At 41.2% G+C, this 21,998-nt stretch overlaps 1 protein-coding gene across 5 annotated transcripts in view; it reads right to left on the bottom strand.

Annotated features, from left to right (window-relative positions):
• ANGPT1 (angiopoietin 1) overlaps positions 1 to 21,998 on the bottom strand; it is a 205,666-nt gene that overhangs the window by 116,441 nt on the left and 67,227 nt on the right. Inside the window, exon 1 of one of the 5 annotated variants that reach the window (XM_045002756.1) lies at positions 20,964 to 21,066. The exons of the other annotated variants lie outside the window; for them this stretch is intronic. The gene's annotated coding sequence lies outside the window, so the exon portion shown is untranslated. Of the gene's footprint in view, positions 1 to 20,963; positions 21,067 to 21,998 lie in introns of those variants that run through there. 5 annotated transcript variants of the gene reach the window in all.

The following is a 21,998-nucleotide window of genomic DNA, read 5'->3' as shown; positions in this document are numbered from 1 at the left end:
GGAGCCAAGCAGGGCTGGCATTGGTGTGTGACATCTCCACTGGTCCACAATGACTTGAAAAGCGACAAACCTTTTGGGGGCTCTGTCCCCTGCCAACCCAAATGTATCAGGCAGGACAGGTGGGCTGGCATAGCAGGGGAATTTATCTTTGCCAAGCATAGTGTTAGTTTTGCTTCACATCGGAAATGGGGGAACAGAGTGTGATTCGGAGTCACAATGTGATTCATAGTCTGCTCCTGGACCAGTACACCATGTTTCTGCTTCCCTGTGGCAAAGCCCTAAACAAGCTGGGAAATACCAGAGGGGCCAAAGTATTTGTAGGCAACTGAGCTCTTCTCTGCTCAATAAGTGTGGGTTGGTTGGCAGGCTCCAGAACCTAATGCCCAGAAAAAAAGTTTCTATTTACAGTGCATGAGAGAAAGAGGCCTTTAATAAAGACCCCTGCTCACTCAAGATCCTTGTCCTTCCATCATGCTCACCAGGTTAATCTTATGGTGAGCAAGTATCTTTCTCATGCAAAACTTGCTTGAATTTCACCTAGCATTCTTGTCTGGTAGCACTTAATATGGCAATGGGTAGAGGCTGCATAGACTGTAAAATTCTTGCCTCTGTTCAACCCCTGGAGGTAGAGAGGTCGTTTGCTGAACTACTTCAGATTATCAGCAATGAACATTTAGGCAAAGGATTATTTATTCTCACATGCAGTGTTTATGTGCACACATCATTCCATTAATTTACACATAACACACCTCAATTATAGTTTCTTAAAATTGGTGGACAGTAATTTTTGTTTGTGTCCTGTAAAGCCTGCACATGTTAATGGTTCTCAACTTTTAATACACCAATTTGAAGCACAAATGGTTTAATGACGAACGTCCTAGATACATGTTAACATTTACATCAGTTCTACGAGAAATATTTGAAAATGGTATCAAATTCAATACACCTCTGCTGGAATCACTTTATAAATTTAAGGCACAAATAAACTAAACACTTCCAGAAATAACTATGGCAGTAAACTAGTAATTTCAGCTTTCCATAGAATGATAAAAAAGTTAAATACTAGCGGAAATCACAGTACTTTTTCTTCTCATTCTCAAAAATTCTACATCGTTATATTAGCCTCTAAGTGCCAGACCTGGCTTCATTTACTTTTAATGAAAACTGTATGTGTAACTCTTTGCACAGTGCTAAAACACACTCTACCATAGAAACAAGGTTTTTTTAATACCCTTGTGGAGTCAATTTCCTAAGTCTGTGACAATTGATGAGTTAAGAGAATTTCATTGTAATTATTCAACCAAATATAATTTTATAACTATTAGAATGAGAAACATGCATATAAATCTCAAAGTGCTGAAATCAATATTGTGAATTCAGCTTATTCTACCTGCTGGAGTTGCTTGGTCAGACTTGCAGAAAAGAGGTGGAAATCTGCGTATAAAATAAGGAAGTGCACACTTGCATCAACGGGTACAGGCTGATGGATTGGAAAATCCCTGTACAGTCAGGCGGTATCGACCTGAAGTTTGCTGAGCCAAACAATCAGAATATCAAGCACCCAATTATTGTAGGGAAAAGGCTACAGAATTTAATAAGGATGAAACCAGTAGGATTCCATAGAACTGGTAGAGTTTAATAGAAAATGACAACCCTTCATAGATTTAAAAAGCTCTCATCTCAATTAAATTTCTATATGATGGTTCAAAAAGGCAAAGCAAGTTGTATTACGCTGAAAGGGGTTAATGGCCCTGTGTCTGGGATCTGTGGGCTCCCCATTAAGCTTGTGAGAGAGTGGAGGTGTTCATCTATGCCCAACTCTTAGCACAGACTTCCTTTTAACAAGAAGAAATCTGGTTTGGCAGTTTTCATTCCTTCCTGTCTTTTAGTAAATACATGTCAGACAGGTCTATGAATTCACAGAAGTTCTACAAACTCAAAATATAATTGGAGAGGCACACAAACCTCTTATGTGCCTCAGGGGAATCCTGTGAGCAGTGGCTGACGTGCAGGTGAAAGAAGGAGAGGTCACCTCCTCCTCGCCCTGGCTTAGGAGAACAGCACTCTCTCCACAACTTCCCCTTTCCCTTGACTGTTGGGGATGAGAGCTTCCCCTCCTATTTCAACCCACTTTAACAATTGGTCCAAGAACCTCAAAATTTTACCTGGAACTCATGTTATTCCGTGGAATTCACCTTGTATCACATGGGAGCCCATGCTAGAGAGATGGAGCTTTTAGGCTCCAATACCATATCTGGTCTCCCACTGCTAATGGTCTTTTCCTCTCCTCATTAATATTGATGTATGGTTCCTGTTACTATTGTGAGCATCAATACAGAGATTCACAAAGATATAGATTTCTCTCTCTCTCTCTCTCTCACACACACACACACACACACACTCTTGTGGCATGTAATCGTTGAAAAACATCTGGTTTTACCAGAAAAAATAAAAAGATTGATTCCAGTCTCTCATTTACCAGATCTGTGCACAGCAAGAGAAGGAGGAAGATAATCATCCCTAAGTAAACTTGAATTGAGACATGACTCCATAAAACATCAATAAATTCTAATTAAATGTACAGCAGATTGGCTTTTAAAATAGCAATCAGACCATTTCTCACCATAAGAAATAAGGAGTTTTGTTAGGTAACAGCTGTATAAATCTACTTAAGATTTATGATAGTCACTGGCTATGCTTTGCCGCAGTAAGAGGAGGCTGTGGGCATTCAGCTATGAGCTCTTTAGTGAAATCTACTCCAAATATCATTCTAAATGTGAGCATCTCCCCATTGAACAAAGAAATAGGCTCACAGCTTTGCTGTCACCAACCATCTTCCTACTTTTCCTAGGTAAGCAGGGCGGCAAGACATCAAAACTCACTCAACCAATGATTTAGATGCTAAATGTTTGGTGTTTTGAATCTTCACAGCATTTCTAATTATCTCTCAGCGATAATGAAGATGCCTTTATTATTTGTATTCCACTCAGTTCAGGGTCCCATTGTGCAACACAGTTTACAAATATAGAATAAAAGAGTCCCTGTGACATTATTAATGTGACAACAACTTGACAGAGCAAGAAGTTAAAGATGATAAAAGTCACTGATATTTCAATTCAACCCTTCACTTGGATCTTGTCTAAACATCTAGCTTTTATAATTGGCTTCACTTTCCTGGACCCTTTTCCTTCAGTCTGTTTCAATTTTACTATACACCAAAACTAGATAGTGTGTAATAATAAAACTATTTTATACTGCCAAGTAAAACCTCATCCAGATGATCCATTTTGTAATCACTCAGAACCATTTACAATGTAATCGGAAATACATAAAACACTGTATCAAGATAATAGGACTATTACATAAAAAGAAAACATTCAAAGCCCTTGGAGCTCACTGTTACACTTCAGAATCAGAGATGGCCTGAGTAGCAAAGTTCAGAATCACATCCAGATATTCCTACAGTTCTCAGTATTTGGATGCAGGACTGTGGCTCTGCCTCATTTCTATAACAATAGCCATGTTATGCTGAGCTTCTTTATGAGTAACAGCTGCTAGTTTTGATTTCATTGAATCTGTGAATGCAGTACATAAATGCAAATGTCATGGTCATCAGCTAAACCACACATATTCAACATCAGGGCTAGGAATTAGGACCAAAATTCTCATGGCTACAGCCATGTCAGCTAAAGAAGAATCTCCATTTCTAGTGCTCACTAGTATTGGGTTTAAAACCATTTGTGTCTTCTTTATTGGCTAAAGTATAATAATAATAATTAAAAAAACAGAGAGAGAGAATGTGATCATGAATCCTAATGAAAGCAGTAGTTTGCATACTCACTAATACTTATGCATACTGCCCATTAGGTGGCAGTAATATGCACTCCCATTAGTTAGAACTTTAAGGTGTGCTAACCCCTTCACTGCTGATACATGAAATCTCTTGAAGGAGCATTGTCTCAATCCTTTCTGTCCTCTCTAAGATACCCCAGACAAGCTGTATATTAGTTTTTCTTCTGTTTTTGCAAACCACATATTGTTGATGGCCCTAAGCAGCAAAGTGGCTCAGAAAAGGCCCATAATCTGGAAAAGGAAACCATGTCTCGTTCATCATGATCCCTCTTGCTTCTAGATTCATTGGAAGACCCTGAGTATGAGATCCACAGGGTTCTGAGAGACTAGAGGTGGTATTCCAGGAACTGGGAGTAGCTGCTGGACACAGCATGCTGCACTCTACAGGGAATATTTTTTTCCAGCAAAAATCTACATTGGTGTCACTGTTGATGGAACTAGCATTAACTTGCTTTTGTGTCTGCAGCACCTCTTGGAGGAGAACATGGTGTGCGGGTACCAGAGCCAAGGGAGCCATACTGTTAGAAGAGAGAATTGGAGAGCATAGCCCTAGTGATCAATGGTTCCATGTCTAGTTGGCAGCCGGTATCAAGTGGAGTGCCCCAAGGGTCGGTGCTGGGGCCGGTTTTATTCAATATCTTCATTAACGATCTGGAGGATGGTGTGGACTGCACCCTTAGCAAGTTTGCAGATGACACTAAACTGGGAGGAGTGGTTGATACGCTGGAGGGTAGGGATAGGATACAGAGGGACCTAGACAAATTAGAGGATTGGGCCAAAAGAAATATGATGAGGTTCAACAAGGACAAGTGCAGAGTCCTGCACTTAGGACGGAAGAATCCCATGCACTGCTACAGACTAGGGACCGAATGGCTTGGCAGCAGTTCTGCAGAAAAGGACCTAGGGGTTACGGTGGACAAAAAGCTGAATATGAGTCAACAGTGTGCCCTTGTTGCCAAGAAGGCTAATGGCATTTTGGGTTGTATAAGTAGGGGCATTTCCAGCAGATCGAGGGATGTGATCATTCCCCTCTACTCAGCGCTGGTGAGGCCTCATTTGGAGTACTGTGTCTAGTTTTGGGCCCCACACTACAAGAAGGATGTGGATAAATTGGAGAGAGTCCAGCGGAGGGCAACAAAAATGATTAGGGGGCTGGAGCGCATGACTTATGAGGAGAGGCTGAGGGAACTGGGATTGTTTAGTCTGCAGAAGAGAAGAATGAGGGGGGATTTGATAGCTGCTTTCAACTACCTGAAAGGGGGTTCCAAAGAGGATGGATCTAGACTGTTCTCAGTGGTAGAAGATGACAGAACAAGGAGTAATGGTCTCAAGTTGCAGAGGGGGAGGTTTAGGTTGGATATTAGGAAAAACTTTTTCACTAGTAGGGTGGTGAAGCACTGGAATGGGTTACCTAGGGAGGTGGTGGAATCTCCTTCCTTAGAGGTTTTTAAGGTCAGGCTTGACAAAGCCCTGGCTGGGATGATTTAGTTGGGTTTGGTCCTGCTTTGAGCAGGGGGTTGGACTAGATGACCTCCTGAGGTCCCTTCCAACCCTGAGATTCTATGATTCTATGAAATGGAGATAGGCCAGAGACATATGGTTCTGTGGCTCCCTTTCTGTGCTGGCTCAAAGTCCTTTGCATTAAGGGGAAGATGCGATTTCAGTTCTGTGTGTTCTAAATTTGGGGAGCCTGCTTACATTAGTTATGGATGTATCTGTGGAAAGAAAGCAAGTGGCCCCTGTATCAGAGCAAGACATGAAAAAGAGTCAAGGGGTGAAATCTTAGCCCCATGGAAGTCACTGGGAGTTTTGCCACTGACTTCAGTAAGGTCAGGACTTCTTTCTTCATGCTTTATGCTATTTGCATTTTAGTTTTCTGTTCTAAACCCGGCCCAAATAATTTCTCAAAGCTTATCAGAATGCCATTGTTTTAATATACAGTGAGCCCTCTGCAATTCCAAACTTCCCCGTTACAGTATAATGTATTTGGTAATGAGTTTTGTCATCCTACTGTAAATCGATTATCATGTTATCCAGGATTATTTTCTTCTAAACTGGATGCTGTTAACATTAGTGCAGATGTATGCAAAGGGATTTTTAACCATTATTACGTTTGGAATAAACCATGGGCTTCTAAACATGAAAAGGAAGCTAGACAGTAAAGTGCTTCTGTTCCAGCTGAAGTAAGTTATCATCCTTCCATGAATTCCCAGCTGTGAGGAAGGAGGAAAGGCACATTTCTGCATGCGGTGCAAAATGGTTCATGACTTTCACCATCATGAAGATGAAGGTGGCAGGAATGTTTATTTTGTTACCCTGATCCAAATCTGCAGCAAATGATGCTACCAAGCAGAATTCTTTAATTTATTCACAGACTGGTGGGTCCACCGTTCAGGGGGTTTCTTTAACAGGGAAGACTATAGAGATGATTATATAGAGATGAGCCTGAGCTGCAAAGTTCCAGACTGTATCTGAACTTCCCCAAAGTTCACTGGTGTTTGGATCCTGGGTCGTGGTTAAGGCCAGTCTCTAGAGACACTCAGCAGCTCTCTTGGCAGCCCTTTAACCCAGCTGGCTGCAGCAATTACCCTGCTTTTTTTCTCTCAGCCAAAACAGGGTCCTCTCCAACAGCAGCCACCACATCTACAGAGCAGCAAGGCAAGAATTTTTTTCTTTCTAACCATTATGCTGATAACATACTGTTAGCTGAAGAAGCAACTCAGCAAGAAGAAAACATAAGGTCAGCCAATCAGATCTCCATTTCTAGGGAGGACTTTATCGCATGGCCACAGAAAGACAGATAACAAACCTCAAAAAAAAATGTTCCCAAACTTGAAGCTCCTTATCGAGGCCTGCAGCCCTGGGATCAGAGGACAGGGCATTTCTCGCTTTCTGTTCTGTTGCTGTTATGAGCAGTTGTGTGAGCCTATATGACCAGGGACAGAGCAGGGCCTCTGCACCATGGCACACATACATATTTGAGGAACTGCTCAGCCGGCATTTGTGAAAGCAGAAATTCAAGAGCTGTAGAAGGAAAAGGCCTCATAGATCCTGTCCAAATTCCCTCCAGATTTCAATTGTCCCTCCTTGGGAGAGGAGAGTGAGAAGAATCCAGCCACTCTTCCTCTAGCCCTTATAAGATTCCTGAATTTAAAAAAAAGCAGATGCATGGAATACAATTTTGAACAGCAGCAGTCCCAATTGGCCCTGATAAGGGAGAGCAAGAGAGACAGAGGAACTCAAGAAGATCTTGGCCCATTCAAGTTAGCAGCTTACCAAAGTAAATACAATTCATTCATAATCATAGTGATATTTTTTGCGAGACAGTAATGCATTGTTGGGGATCAGGATTTCTGGGATCTATTCCTGGCTGTGGGAGGGGAGTGTAGTTTGGTGGTTAGAGCTGTGATTACACATGAACTAACCAAGCACATAGATTTGGCACATTCCATGTGAATGGCAATATGACTGAATGGAAAAGACTTGATTTTGTTATATTAGACAGTTCAACTTCTATTTCAAGCCTTGCCAGAAATGATTTTGTGCAATAGCTCTGTCACTGTATTTGTAAAATGGAGTGTGGAAGCTCATACTGATACCTGGCCACCTCCTAATTTGGGGGCATTGGCCTTGAATAATAAGAAGGGCTATGAAGTGCATGGAAATATAAGCAGCAGTTTGAAGAATAGGTGATATCTGAACTCTTGGCTCCTAGCCCTGCCACTGAGAACTTTTCTCATGCCTAAAAGTTAGCTTGATGAAGAGTCTCACTCTGTTTCTCTTGTGGAATATCCCACAAATTCTAGTACACTTGAGAGCTCTGATATCCTTTTTCAAAATATAGGGCAAAAGCTGACTTTCTAATGATAGCCACTGAGTGGAGTGACACATACACATTCAATCACACAATCTGAGTAACATGCTACATAAGTGGTGATAGAAGACTAGATATTATTTCCCATCTTAATAACACGTAAGAAGCTTCTGACAAATCATTAGTGCAGTTAAAAAATGAAGCCACCAGTGGCAAATGTGAAGTATGGCTAAATTCTAGAATACATTTGATTTATGCTTTTAACAAAGCCAGAGACTTAGCTCACAACATACTGTAGATCAGCAGAACCAGCACAAAGAAGAATGTTCAAATCCTTTACTGCAAAGACTCTTGCTAATCTCTGTCTTTTAACACATGGTTTGGAGAGCAAGAGTAGTAAAAAGGATTTTTAATATAAACTGTCTCTGAAATGTTAATAAGTTTGGCATTTCATGTTATTTCCCTTTTATTTAAAGTCTATTGAATTCTTGCATATGCTGTACAGCTTTTACCGGGAAAGGAGTAAGATGAATGTTAGAAAATACATGTACAGTATATAATTGGCTCCAGTGGAGTTGGCAATTTGGGAATATACTAAAGGGAATAATCCTGCATTGGCAGGGGATGAACTAGTGACCTAATCGGTCTAGTTCATGTCTAATTTCTAGGATACTATGAATAATTGCTTTTTAATACATCAACAAAAGGAATACTTAAAAACTTGATTTAAGAAAGTACTGTTAATTGAAAAAGAATTCAAAAAAATTAGTTTTATATAAAATATGACCAGAGAATGACACAAATTTTACCTTCTCTTCCTTGGTCACCTTAGTTAATGTTAAATAATTACAAAGTTATTTTAAGAAAAACAGGGAAAAGAAAATAAGTCCTAAATATTATATTATAAATTATAACTTTCTAATGATTCTAGAACTGTATAGAAAATCATCCATATGTAAAATTCAAAGGAGAGGTCATTGTTTCTAATAGAAACAAGTTATTTCTATTTTTAAAATATTATCACAGAAGACCACAATTACTGCTGAAGACTCGCCTGCCACACTACTTCCATATACCCAAACTGGGATCAAATAAGCTATGCAAACTGGTACCTTCAAATTTGTTTAAAATTGCATTTGTTCCCACCAAGTCAGTAAACACATCAAGATCCTATTGTAACTAAGGGAAATTAAATCTGTTCATGAAAATAACTTAAAGAAGATTAAATTTGTGCAGGTTTTCCAACCTAAATAAATAACCCAATATTTTCATTCAGAAAAACAAATATGATCACTAATGAACAGAACTGAACGTTGTAGGAATTTAAATCCATGTTTTGCCATCAGCTTAGAAATCATACTTTGGTTTGGAACATTTTTTTAACCTACTGTCCTTAGTAGGTTAAAACATCAAAGACTGGATATATATGAAAGAGGAGAGGGGAAATTTTCAGCATTTTCATTTTGTTTACTTTATATGCTTGGGCATTATGTGTCTAGTCCATGTCAGCTTTCTTTTTTCTTATTTCTCTGCATGAAGGGTCTAATCCTGGTCCCACTGAAGACAATGGCAAAATCCTACCAATCAAAATGGAGCAAGTGATTTTTTTTCTTTACTGGTCATCTTCATTTTTTACAAGGCAGTTTTATACAACTTTTCTGGCTCTAAATATCCATAGAAAAAGAGTTATTAAAAAAAAGACCAAGTAGAACTTCTCTAATTTACCCAGCATCTGCTAGTCAGCCTTGATGAGAAGTGGGGAGAGACAGCTTCTTACATGTGTATCAATTGATGGTGTGTGTGGGGATGGGGGAGGCAGTTGCATTATTAAGTGTGAACAATCCTACCTACTCCAGCTAGTGAACTATTATTTAAAGAGCAAGTATTGGCAAAGGCCAGCAAAATCATAACTTCAGCCAGTAAAAAAATGTGGAGATGACCACAAGCCATAAATCTTAATCCATATTCAAACTTCCGCAAAGGTCAGGGATGTTTGGATCTGGGGGGAGGATAGAGGTTCTACCATTGCTAAACAAAACAGAGGAATGTCAAGGGCACCATACCTAAGATCACCACACAAAGGACCCCTCCAGTATGAATCTCCCCTCATCTCTGTAGAAAGAGGGCCCTAATACTAGCAAGGCATGGGTCTCCTTGGCCAGCCAGGACCCATGGAGGGAACGGCATTGAGTACAAGGAATCCAGGGTGGCGGAAGGGAGGGAATTGCACATTGTCCTCTCTCTGGCCCATTAAAATATTAATACAACTCCAAAGGTTATTAATTTTCTCATGTACCTACCTTGGAAACCTGGGAAGCTAGTTAGTGAATCCCTCGTAGCATGGTTCCATTGGAGTCATGGAGCCGTAGGGTTTGGGGGAGCCACCATATTTTGGTGTGGCTTCTCTTTGTGTTTTGGGGAGTGGGCATCATTTACTAATTAAAAAGTCCCCTCCTATGGTAAAATCCATGAGATAATCTGGACTCAGGTCTTGGGCCTGTTTCTGATCTCACTCTCCCCACTATAATTCCAGAGTAACTCCATTAAGTGGAGTTACACCAGGACTTTGTGGATTTAAATGAGAGCAGAATTAGGTACCTAGATATGATCCTGCTAGGTGCTGAACATTCTGGTCCTGATCTAGCAAAACACTTAAGCACATGCTTAACTTTAAGTATATGTGTAGTCCCGTTGAAATCAATGGGACTATTTACGTGTTTAAAGGTGAGCATGGGATTAAGTGATTTGCTGGATCAGGGCCAGAGCATTTAGCACCTTGCAGGATTGAGCCCTGTTTCCTTATCCTATACAATCCCTTAACTTCGTACTTGCACCTGATGTATTTGATATTCTGTGGCTCTTTCCTCCATTTATCTTCAGTCTGGATAATTTTTCCACAGTTTCACTATTAATTTGGAAAGATGATAGTCAAAGTTTAGAGATTTGCTTTGATGTAAAATGTCAGAACATAAACAACAGATGCAAATACTTCTTTGGTGACCACAAATCTGTCTGCTTCTTTTGAATCACAGCTAAAAATAATTAAATGTTGTGTTATTTGGCATAATACATCTTTTCTATCTTACATCCTGGAAATCCACTAAAAACTATCGGTAACTTTCAGCATCTGTCATGATTTTAAAATGTGTCAGAACTAGTTTAATCATCATATAACTTAATGCTAAATTACACTTGAGACCAAATTCTACTCTGTTCTGCTGAAGCTATGCAAAAGAGTGTAGAGTTTTGTCCATGCTGTCTGCTTTTCTAAACAGAAAAATGATGAGAGTCATTATGATAAATCTGGTCATAATAATTCCTCTTAATTCACCTCCTTTACAAGGATATTCATTTAAATTACTGTTTTTTAATGTTTAATGAATTTGTTCAACTATTTCCTTCCCCATCTTTTTATTGGACCTACTCAGTAGTAGTATGATCTGCACACTAGTACACACTGATGGACACAGGCAGCAGAAGTACTTCTGAGACAATTGTTGAAATCCTGTAGTGATAAAGTAGCTGGGCTAAAGCTGGAAAACTATTGCTGGATAGTGAGATATGCTGTAAAAATATGTTTCCAGATACATACATATATTACAGTAGCAAGTAAATTGCATTGATTATAGAATACGTGACCTTTTTGCCAAAGCACAGGCTTCTACTGCTTAACTTAAAGGAAAGTCTGCATTATCTATCATTAGAATTAATGAAATACTCCACTTTCACAGAAAAGATATTCTAATCAGTACATCTTATCACAAACAAGAAGCAACTTGCTAAAAAAATGGTTACATCTTTTACATAGAATGCAAAAGGATAATTAGCAAGAAAAAGGATAAACTTTTAAGTGCAGATTTCCAAAAGACCTAAATTCCTAGTTAGGCACCAGAAGAAGTGGATAGATTTTCAGAAGAGGACCCCAAGCATGTTTTTGGCAGGTCAACTTAGCAAAATTCAAAGTTCAGTTTGCAATTTTGTGATCTCAAGTTCTCACATTCAACAGACGCACTCCAGTCATCTCTGACAATATTGCCTCATAGAGATATCTGAGATGAATAGGCAACAAATAGTCACAAACATATTTATTATTGCGGCTGGAATTTTCAAAGGAGCCTAAGGAAGTTAGCCAGAGAGATTCAAATGGAGTTGGGCACCCAGGTCCTACAAGTTCCTTTGAAATAGCAGCTTATCTGTGCAGATACTCTCACCCATATTCCGAACAGGGGAATCAGCATCAGAAATATCCACTTTCCAAGACATACAGCATTCTCTACTGAGTCATGCACTTATCAATTGAAGAGATCCAGCATCTATTTTTACTAGAAAATAGTTTCTCTGTACAAAAGAGGCATTGAAAGGGTAGGCTAGATATGGCCAGTACAAACAGATTTCAGATGAACTGCCCTTTATCAGTTAACATTTTATGAAAAGCAGCTTCCAACTTTTTTTTTTCCAAATAGTGTTATTCCTGGTGTGGGGTATTTTATAAAGTTCTGTTATCAACATAAGACTACCCTGTGGAAACCAAACTGACACCAGTGTCTAGATTTCATATGTAAAAGATTTCACTATGATTAAAAAAATCCACTGATTTTTTTTTAAGACATTCAGTGGTCAATGTGTAGGAGGGCTTTTGTTTCCTGTGATTCAGATACTGAATGTAGAGGAAAATAACTATGTGACTATCTCTACTTACAGAATAATCCATAAACTCATTATACATCTCTACTACTCATTAGCAAATACATGGAAATGGGGATTTTCTCCAGAACTGGAAGTAACTTTAAAAGTTTGCCCCCTGTACCAAATAAAGGGTCCAAAGTGCATCAAGGATACATCAGCCCAGCATTTGCCCATAATATGGATTAGGAATTTACTAATTGGAATGAAAACTATCAAAACCTTTTTCCTGGCACAATAATAATCTATTTGACCTGAAAAAAAGAGAGTTTCTAATTCAAAACCACCTCTAATAATGTTAATAGTGTAAAATGTTTCAGGCTGTATCAGAAATATATTTTGCAGCTTGTTGATGGCAGAAAGCCTAAAGCCCATAGGCATTTCCCATTGGAGCACAAAACACAGACATTTTCAGCAACTGTCTTTCTAACAGCTTTTCTAGATAATACACAGTTTTTCTTCTGCTTATTTTTTTCCTTGTATTTCTGTATAATTCATATATATCAGATGATCATCTATCATTAAAGCAAATGTGGAACATGCATTTTCCTCAACATTCCTTTACTCTGCACTAAATGTAAAACAGGCCTGAACTTTTCTTTCCATCCCCTTCCCTTCCAAATAAAAATACTCTCAGGACCACTAGAAATTAATGGCTTCTTTCAGCTATCAAAGCAGTACTGTAAAAATATTGACTGTTCTTTCATAACGAAAAGGCGTTTTTTAAACAACACTGCACAATATTTGGTAGCTTAGCAAAAAGGTGACACGGTGCTGAAAGTTTAATCATGGCATAATTTTAAATTCCCAAATTGGATTACAAAGTTTAGGGCAAAACCATGAGTGGAGTGCTGAACTGTAATCAGCAGATCAGTACGTAATAGATTACTCTCTCCTTCGACATCAATATCTTTGACATAAGATTCCTATGCACTGGACCTTGATCTGTTGTCCATCATACAGCTTTATGCTATCGTCCCTTATTATATTAAATATATTTTCATTACAAAGAGGAGATTCTAGATATGTTGGATTTCTGCATGCTGCCCTCACCCGCAAAGGTGTAAAGTCCCTACAGGGTTTCAAAGGTAAAAGAAGAAATACAGCATAGGTACTTAGGCTCCAAAGTGGTCTGGGAGCTTTTGAAAAATTTATCCTAAGACCCTAGCAGCCATGAACAGATTGTCCTCCATGAAGACAGAGTTATTGGGTTGTTGCTGATTCTTCAGACCTCACAGAATTGCAGGTAAAACCATTTCCTAAGAATTAGGCAGCAACCCACCTCCAGTGCCAAAAGAGGATGAATTCACAAGGAGGCCTGAGTTCTCATGATTAGTTCAGTGATTTCCATAGGCTGCAGACTTTGAGTAGGCATTGGACAAGCTGGAGGCCTTGATGAGGCCTTGGAATGATGTGTACAGGATTTGGGTTTGAGCAGGCTAGTTGAAACTAGGCTATATAGGAGGTTTGGGGTTTGAATTTTGAAAGAAGGCTATGCCAAACGTGTGTGTGTGTGTGTGTGTGTGTGTTGTTTTCCCCTATTCCTGGCTGCCAGGACAGTTACATTTAGAAAATATGCTGATTGAATTTAAAGCATGAATTTACTAGCATTTGGCTCAAGAGATCATTGGCCCCCTGCTATTTTTAATGTCTCTGATGAAATTAACGATTAATGTTTCAGATTCCTTTATTTAAGGCAAGTGTTTCCTCTCTCTCTAGTTTCCCCCTTACATTCTGTCCTTGGTTATCTCTCCAGTTATCCATCCAAATTTGTGTGTTTAAACAAAAATATTTCCCACTATCTCCCAACACATCATTATCTCTCTGTATGTAGGGATCTCATTGTAACTTCTTAGAGAAAGCACAATTTGTTATCCTGAAAACTAATTTATTATAATGGTGTGAGAACAAGACAGAAATTGTATTTCATGAAAAAATGTACTGAGAATGAAAAGCTTCTGTTTAAGTGCATAATTATGGAATATGTTGCCTTTACTGTATCTCTGAATACCAAATTCTTTACTCACTCTTGTGAATTACTTATCATGTCTCCTAGGGGACATTTGGATTAGGTGTTTGCTGTTTGAATTAAATACCCAACAAAAGAATCTATTCTCCAATCAAGGCACAGGGATTTACAGAGCAAATCCCATTAATGACAATAAGAGTTACATAGTTAGCATCCTTCAACCACATGCAGAATTCCCACTGATGTCAATGGGAGCACTATTCTTGTATGGACTGAGGCCAACCTATGGCCCTTCACTTCTAAAAAAAACAGAGCCCAAAGATTCTATTACAAGAGCAAAGGGAGACTAAAGGCCTAATTCTGCTCCCATTAAAATCAATGAGAGTTTTATGATTGATTTAACAATTTATTTCCCTGACAATTAAGTTACTATAATGGTGCAAGAACAAGAGGGAGATTGTATTTAATGGTAGAAGAAGTGGGGCCTAAGGAGTGAGCCATTGGTGGTGAAGAAACTTAACAAACAGGTAACTTTGCGTATGTTTACACTGCACACTAAGTCCGGCTCTCGCTCAGGTTTGAGCCAAAGCCCCCCTTCCATCCACACACAACTCAGCTTGACTCAGGTGAGCAAGCACTCAGGACCCAGATTCTGAGTGGCTCAGGACACTGCTGCGGATGGAGCGGTCAAAGCCTGACTCCCACTGAGACTTGCTTCCAAGCCCTGTCATGGATACAGGTCAAGCCACAGACGCGAGTCAGAAGATCTGCATAGTGCAGTCTGGATATGTTGGCACCTCTGAGACCCCCAGATCCAGCAATTGTAAACCCAGGTTTACAATGCAGTGTGGACGATCAGGCAAGAGCTTGGAAACACTGAGTCCACATGCCAGGGTCCCACAGACCTGGGCTTAGTGTGCAGCCTAGACATACACTTAGGTGCTCACCCTAAAATTCTCCAACTGGTGTTTTCATACTAATAACTTTTACTCTTAAATTTTGTAATATATTGTACATGTATTGTAAAATGTAAAAATATTTGTACATTTACTCACTCAAGTATTCTCCCACCTTTGAAAGTTATGGAGTGTCATGAAAAAACTGGAAAATATTTGATGATTAAAATTTTAGTGGCACAAATCTGCATAGTTCAGCTGAAGTCAGTGGAGCTATGTGGATTTGCAGTATCTAAGGCTCTACCCCTTGAATTACAGCCAGTAGCAGCCTTCTGACTTAAACATGTGATTTCATACTTTTCACTGAGTAGAGGGGTGGGCAAGGTACAGAGACCTTAGACAAACTTCCATGCTGTGGACAACTTTAATGTTTAATAATATAATAAAATATTTGATTTATTTAAATGCCAAAGCATTTCTTCTGATGAAACTGTTACCTCAGAATAGAAACTTGTTTACTGTGCTGATGACAGAGCCCTTCTTCAGCAAGATGGCTGCTGCCACCACTCAGACTCAACAGTGACAGCCTGGGAAGCTGGGAAGCTTTCAAAAACAGACATTTAATAAGATTCTCTGTGACATCATTGCTTTGGGAAAAAGTAAGTGGGGCAAAGGAGAAGCTAAAGAGAAAACTCACTGTGAAAGTTTAGCATTGGCAACAATAAAAATATGTTCTTAAGAAATAAAAGAACAAATAAAAATAAAAATATAATAATAAATAATAAAAAGCTAGAACTGAAGATATTCAGGCCTGATATTAAAGAAATCTGCTTGCAGCCTAATATGCTGGAGGAATTTTATTCTAGAAGAGTTTATGCTCATGAAATGCTGCCAAGATCAACACAATTGCAATTGTGTTGTATCTGCAATGGCCAGATTGTGACTCCTAACTCTCACATGCATACTGCCACTTGCTTCATTTGGAAAAGAAATCAGATGGATAACTGCTCACCAGTGTGATTAAGGGACTCACAGCCTGGCACTATGTAAACAGCTGCAAAAAATTACAGCTGTTTGGGGTGAAACATTCTAAAAACCTTTGCAAATAGGGTGAGTAGATAGCAAGGATGAAAAATTGGGACAGGGTTGAAGGGCAATAGATGCCTATATAAGACAAAGCCCCCAGTACTGGGACATCTAGTCACCCTGTTTGCAAATGTTATGCAATTTGCTTTTGTAAGATTTTTGATGCTTCCCTATGAACTGCTCAGGTCCAACAATTTATTCAGGTATTACACACAAGCATGGTTCCCAGGGTTACTTTACTACTGCTGCTTCTAGCACAACTGACACTGTCTTCTACTCAGAATAAATTCCAATCCACAAATACCCATAAAATAGAACCATATATAATATCACCACTATATGCAGTTAAAGATTTGACTATTGTTGCTATAGTGTATGAGGTTGTTCTCTTGTTACTGTTCAAATACATTAGGTAATTCATAAACAAAAACTTCTTGACGTCCCCAGAGGGGGGCAGGAATGAGTGAGAAATCCCTATGTCCCTCCCCTCCTTCCCCGAGGACAGACATTGCTATTGTGGGAGGTGCTTGCAGTGCTGCTTAAAGGGGGCGCTGATCTTGATCACAACTCTGTAACCATGCAGAGATCACTCCAAATCTGGCCCAGAGGGTTTAGCTGACAATGTTCAATAAGGAGAGGAGGTCTATACAGCTATAATGTGTCTTGGAGCCTTTTCAGCATTCTCTCTTCGTTTTTGGATGTCTGTAGCTCATAACAAGTGCCAGATGTGCATCCAGTGCAATAAAAAATTCAAGTGGCTAAATATATCCTGATATCATGGCAATTCGATGGGATAGTCCCATCATGAAGTTTTCTCTATTGAAATACATAAACAGGCAACATAGACCTTAACAGCAGATCAGAAGAGAGCCTCCAGTGCAGTAAGTAGCATGTTTCCCCACACTACCGTCTGTCCTTTCTGAAGTAGTCACATAATAAACCAAAAAAATCCATGTGTTTTAGTACAATAAATATACATGTGAGACTTTGATTTTACTTAATTTCCACTCACAAATGTGTGACTTGGTAAGTGTACAGCAGTTGCATAACACCCACGAGGATTGTTTGTAAAGCAGTACTTCCGTTCAAGCCATTCTTCTCTACATTTCTTCTACAGAGCATGGGAGAAAGCACAAAGATGCTTGATTGTAAATGGAATGTGGACGATGGAGGCTGACATCCTGGGCTGAACAGAAGCGGAACTGACCTTTTGATACTAGACGTGAGATGACAGGTGGGATGGGGATAGATTGTGAAGGTCCTTGATGGTGAAGACAAATAACATGTTTCAGGTGACAGAGATGAGGGAGCCAGAGGAGGGATGCAAAGAGAGAGTTCTCATGGGGTCAAAGCAACAGGCTAGGAAAATGATCTTTACGATATGGATATGGGCAGAGCAAGATTGCATTTCTCAAGGCCAGAGAGAAGGATGTTGCAGTAATCAGAACTCAAAATGATGAGCGCCTGGAGGAGAACTTTTGCTAGGTGGATGGACAGCAAAGACTCTATCTTCAGTATGGGATGAAGAAAGAATCTGCAAGACTTGGACATAGTCTGGACATGAGGACCTAGGACCTCCTGGACGTGAGGACATAGCCTGGACATGAGGACCAAATCAAAGACTCCCATGATTGGAGGAGATGCAAAACTGACATTCTGATTACTTGCCTTCATTAAAGATCTGATGGCACTTTTCACAAGGAATGAATGTGTTAACTCTGCTGTCCTTGCTAAATTTCATCGGGGTAATTACATTCTGCTTTCCTAAATCCCTCTATGTTTACACATAGATATGCTGTTAGTCATCTCCTGTGTTAACATGTTGTGTATTGTTATCCTGTGTTGTTAATTGTTGCTGCATGTCTCACCAGAGGTATCTGCATGGATGGAGGGAGAGGGGAGTAGGGATCCTTGCATATAGTTTGTTAAAATTGTGATTTTTTTAGATGAAAAGGCATTATAGAAATGCAAATGTATATCTATACCTAGGGGGGAGGAGCAATATGGTCTAGTGGTCGCAGCACAGATCAGAATTTCCTGAGTTCTAAACCAGACTTTGCCACTGTCTCCCTGTGTGGTCTTAAGCTACTCGCTTAGCTTTATTATACCTCCATTTCCCATCTGAAACAATGAAGATTAACTGGTTAATGTTTGGATCAGCCATCTGAAAATGTAAGGCTTAGTGCGAGTGCTAAGGACTATTTGAAAGCTCTTATTAAATGCTGTTATTCAGAACTGGGCATTTCTCTGATGCAGCTAGTGGCAATGAAATGACTACCAAGTTCAGCAAACTTTTAAAAATTAATTGTTTCTGAATAAGAACTTGTGGGACCAAAGCTCTCAAAACAAACCAGATCAGTTAAAAAAAACAACAACTTTAAAATGTTTTAATTGGCCCTTGTAAATAGCTTGAAGTGTAAACATCAATGTACAGTGCAGCTACAGACGCTGAAGATTTCCTCCTAAAATATATCAAAAGGTATGTTTAGACTTAAAACACTTGAGCTTTGAAAGACACTTAGGATATGTCTAAACAGCCAGAAGCAGCCCGTGGCAGCAAGTCAGAGGGTGTCTACATTGCAGTTAAAAACCCACAGCTGGCCCATGCCAGTTGACTGGGGCTCGTGGGGCTCAGGGTAAGAGGCTGTTTAACTGTGGCATAGACATTCAGGCTTGGGCTGGAACCTGGGCTCTAGGATCTTGCAAGGCGGGAGGGTCCCAGATCTTGGACTGCACCCTGAATCCAGGGCCGCCCAGAGGATTCAGGGGGCCTGGGGCAAAGCAATTTTGGGGGCCCCTTCCATAAAAAAAATAGCAATACTATATTCTCGTGGGGGCCCCTACGGGGCCTGGGCAAATTGCCCCACTTGCTCCCCGCCAGGGGTGGCCCTGGGAAAAATAAACCTTCCGCATCTCGGCACAAACCCAGTTTTGAGAAAACTTCTTTACAAAGTATCACTGGTTCTCAGCATCAGCTAGTGCTAAAAAAGGCACTAAAGCTCATTAAAAGGGTTGGACAAATATTTTCCATCAAAACTTTTTTTGGATCGAAAACTAGGGGTTTTTAAAAAGCAGAAAAAAAATCATGGACAATGTCTGCTTTCCTTCAAAATTTGTTGTGTTTTTTTTAATTGAAAAGCTGAAATTAGTCTGCCAAAACCTGAATATGGTTTGGGGTTTCAGAAATGTGTGGCCAAATATTTGCTGCTTGCTGTGTTTGATTGTTTAAAGAAACACTAAAAAATTCTGCTTAAAAAAATCCAAAACTTTTGAACCACCTCAGCTTGTGACCAAACGCCTGAGCCCATCCAGTCAGAGATTGTTCCAGGTTTCTGATACTCTGCTGGCTTCCTTGACTCATATCTGTCTCCATAACTTTGGGTTCATTTAGGTTAGAACATAAGAACAGCCATACTGGGTCAAACCAAAGGCCATCCTGCTCAGTATCCTGTCTACTGCCAAGTGCCCCAGAGGGAGTGAACCTAACAGGTAATGATCAAGTGATCTCTCCCCTGCCATCCATCTCCACCCTCTGACAAACAGAGGCTAGGGACACCATTCGTTACCCATCCTGGCTAATAGCCATTAACGGACTTAACCTCCATACATTTATGTTTCCTAGAGACTGGCTCCATGTGGTCCCTCACAAACTGGAGACGGTTACTGTGGGTTTGTCTTTAGTATCACTTATGCACATACTCCATGAACTGAGCATTTGAGCTAGTTCCAGAATCTGGGATGAACCTATGTTGTGAAAACTGACATGCTCAAAATAGCACATGCATGTGAATGGACACAGGGTGCTAAAATTAAATTAACTCAGGGGTTCTCAAACTGGGGGTCGGGACCCCTCAGGGGGTCACAAGGTTATTACTGGGGGTTGCGAGCTGTCAGCCTCCACCTCAAACCCCGCTTTGTCTCCAGTATTTATAATAGTGTTAAATATATAAAAAAGTGTTTTCAATGTATGAGGGAGGTGTGTGTCACACTCAGAGGTTTGCTATGTGAAAGGGGTCACTAGGACAAAAAAGTTTGAGAACCACTGAATTAACCCCTCTGAAGCCTCAGGGAATGCAGGGGAGGTAGGGGGTCTCCCTTGGTAGGGTCGGGAAGGAGGTAGGTGCTGTAGGATATTGCTCTTCTCATGTGATCCCTCCCCCAGTGGCTAATTTTAAATGAAGCTACTACCCTCCCCTGACATGAATCTCCCTGTGGCACTGAAATTAAACATAGACTATAATGTGGCATTTGAGAAGTGAAAGGGATGGTAGCCCTAATGGAAAAGCTAACAGCTTGGCTCTTCTGCAAGCCTCAAACTGCAGAATGAGCTTTAGGGTAGGGAAGGCTGTTCCTCCCAAGCAGCCTGGCCCTGCCCCCTGACTCCCCCACTTCCTGCCCCCCAACTGCACGCCACCCTCAGAATCCTCAACCCATCCTGCTCCTTGTCCCCCCACCGTCCCCCCACCGTCCCCCAGAGACCCCACCCCTATCCACCCCCCTGCTGAGTCCTGACAGACACCCAGCACGCCCACGATCCAACCCTCCATTCCCTGTCCCCTGACCGCCCCCCCCACCTCTGCACCTTCCCTATCCCCTGACTGTCCCCGGGACTTCCTGCCCCTTAGCCAACCCCCCTCCCCCCCAGCCCCGGCACCCCGCTCACCCGGAGCCTTAGCGCGTCGTATGCAGCAGTGTCCCGGAACAGCAGCGCAGCATGGCTCCGGCAGGGCTCCCGAGCTCCGCCCCGCTCAGAGCCACGTGGTAAGGGGGCGAGCCTGCGAGCTCCAGGCCGAGTGGAGGAAGCCCAGGCCCCCTTGGAGCTCGCAGCCCCGCCCCTTACCACGTGGCTCTGAACGGGGCGGAGCTCGGGAGCCCTGCCGGAGCCATGCTGTGCTGCTGCTCAGGGACACTGATGTTTCTGCTGAGGCTCCGGGTGAGGGGCGGGGTCGGGGTCGGGGTCGGGCTGGGGCGGCAGCCTCACTCGTTCTTTTGGGGGCCCCTGCGGAGCCCGGGGCCTGGGGCAAATTGCCCTCTTTGCCCCCCCCTCTGGGCGGCCCTGCCTGAATCCAAACCTCTACACCTCAGTTAAGCAGCCCCTTAGCCCGAGCCCCATGAGCCCAAGTCAGCTGGCATGGGCCAGCCATGGGTGGTTAATTGCAATGTAGACATACCAAGGGAGACGGGGTCAACGGGCTCAGGTTTGCAGGGCTCATGCTCTCTGGTGCTAAAAGCCCACTTCTGTCCACAGGCTTCAGAAATTGAGCTTCAGCTCAAGCCACAATGTCTACACAGTCCTGTGAGCTTATATCCATCCAGCTGGGCTCTGAGACATGTTCTGCAAGCTGTATAGGCATATCCTGAAAGCCCTGGACACCGGTAACAACTTTTAAGCATTTTCTTTTTTAACCCATGGATATTAATTTTATCTATGCTGTCTGGATCATTTAGTCTGCATAGAAAATATGAATCAGTGATTGACATAATCCCATTTATTTCCAAACTCTAAGGAGCACTCTGTTCCCTACTTAGGGCACTCACCTGGGATGTGGGAGACCCACAGATGAATCTTCATTCTGAAGCAAGGACTTACACCTAGCTCTCTTCCTGTCAGGTTAGCACCCTAACCATCAGTGCAGGGCCGGCTCCAGACACCAGCTAAACATAGAGGCTGCCGCCGAATTGCTGCCGCTGCGGAAAC

Source organism: Mauremys mutica, chromosome 2 (assembly GCF_020497125.1).
Source record: "Mauremys mutica isolate MM-2020 ecotype Southern chromosome 2, ASM2049712v1, whole genome shotgun sequence".
Taxonomy (NCBI): Eukaryota; Metazoa; Chordata; order Testudines; family Geoemydidae; genus Mauremys; species Mauremys mutica.
Note: the sequence above shows the minus strand (reverse complement) of the source record. Positions and strands in the feature narration are given on the sequence as shown.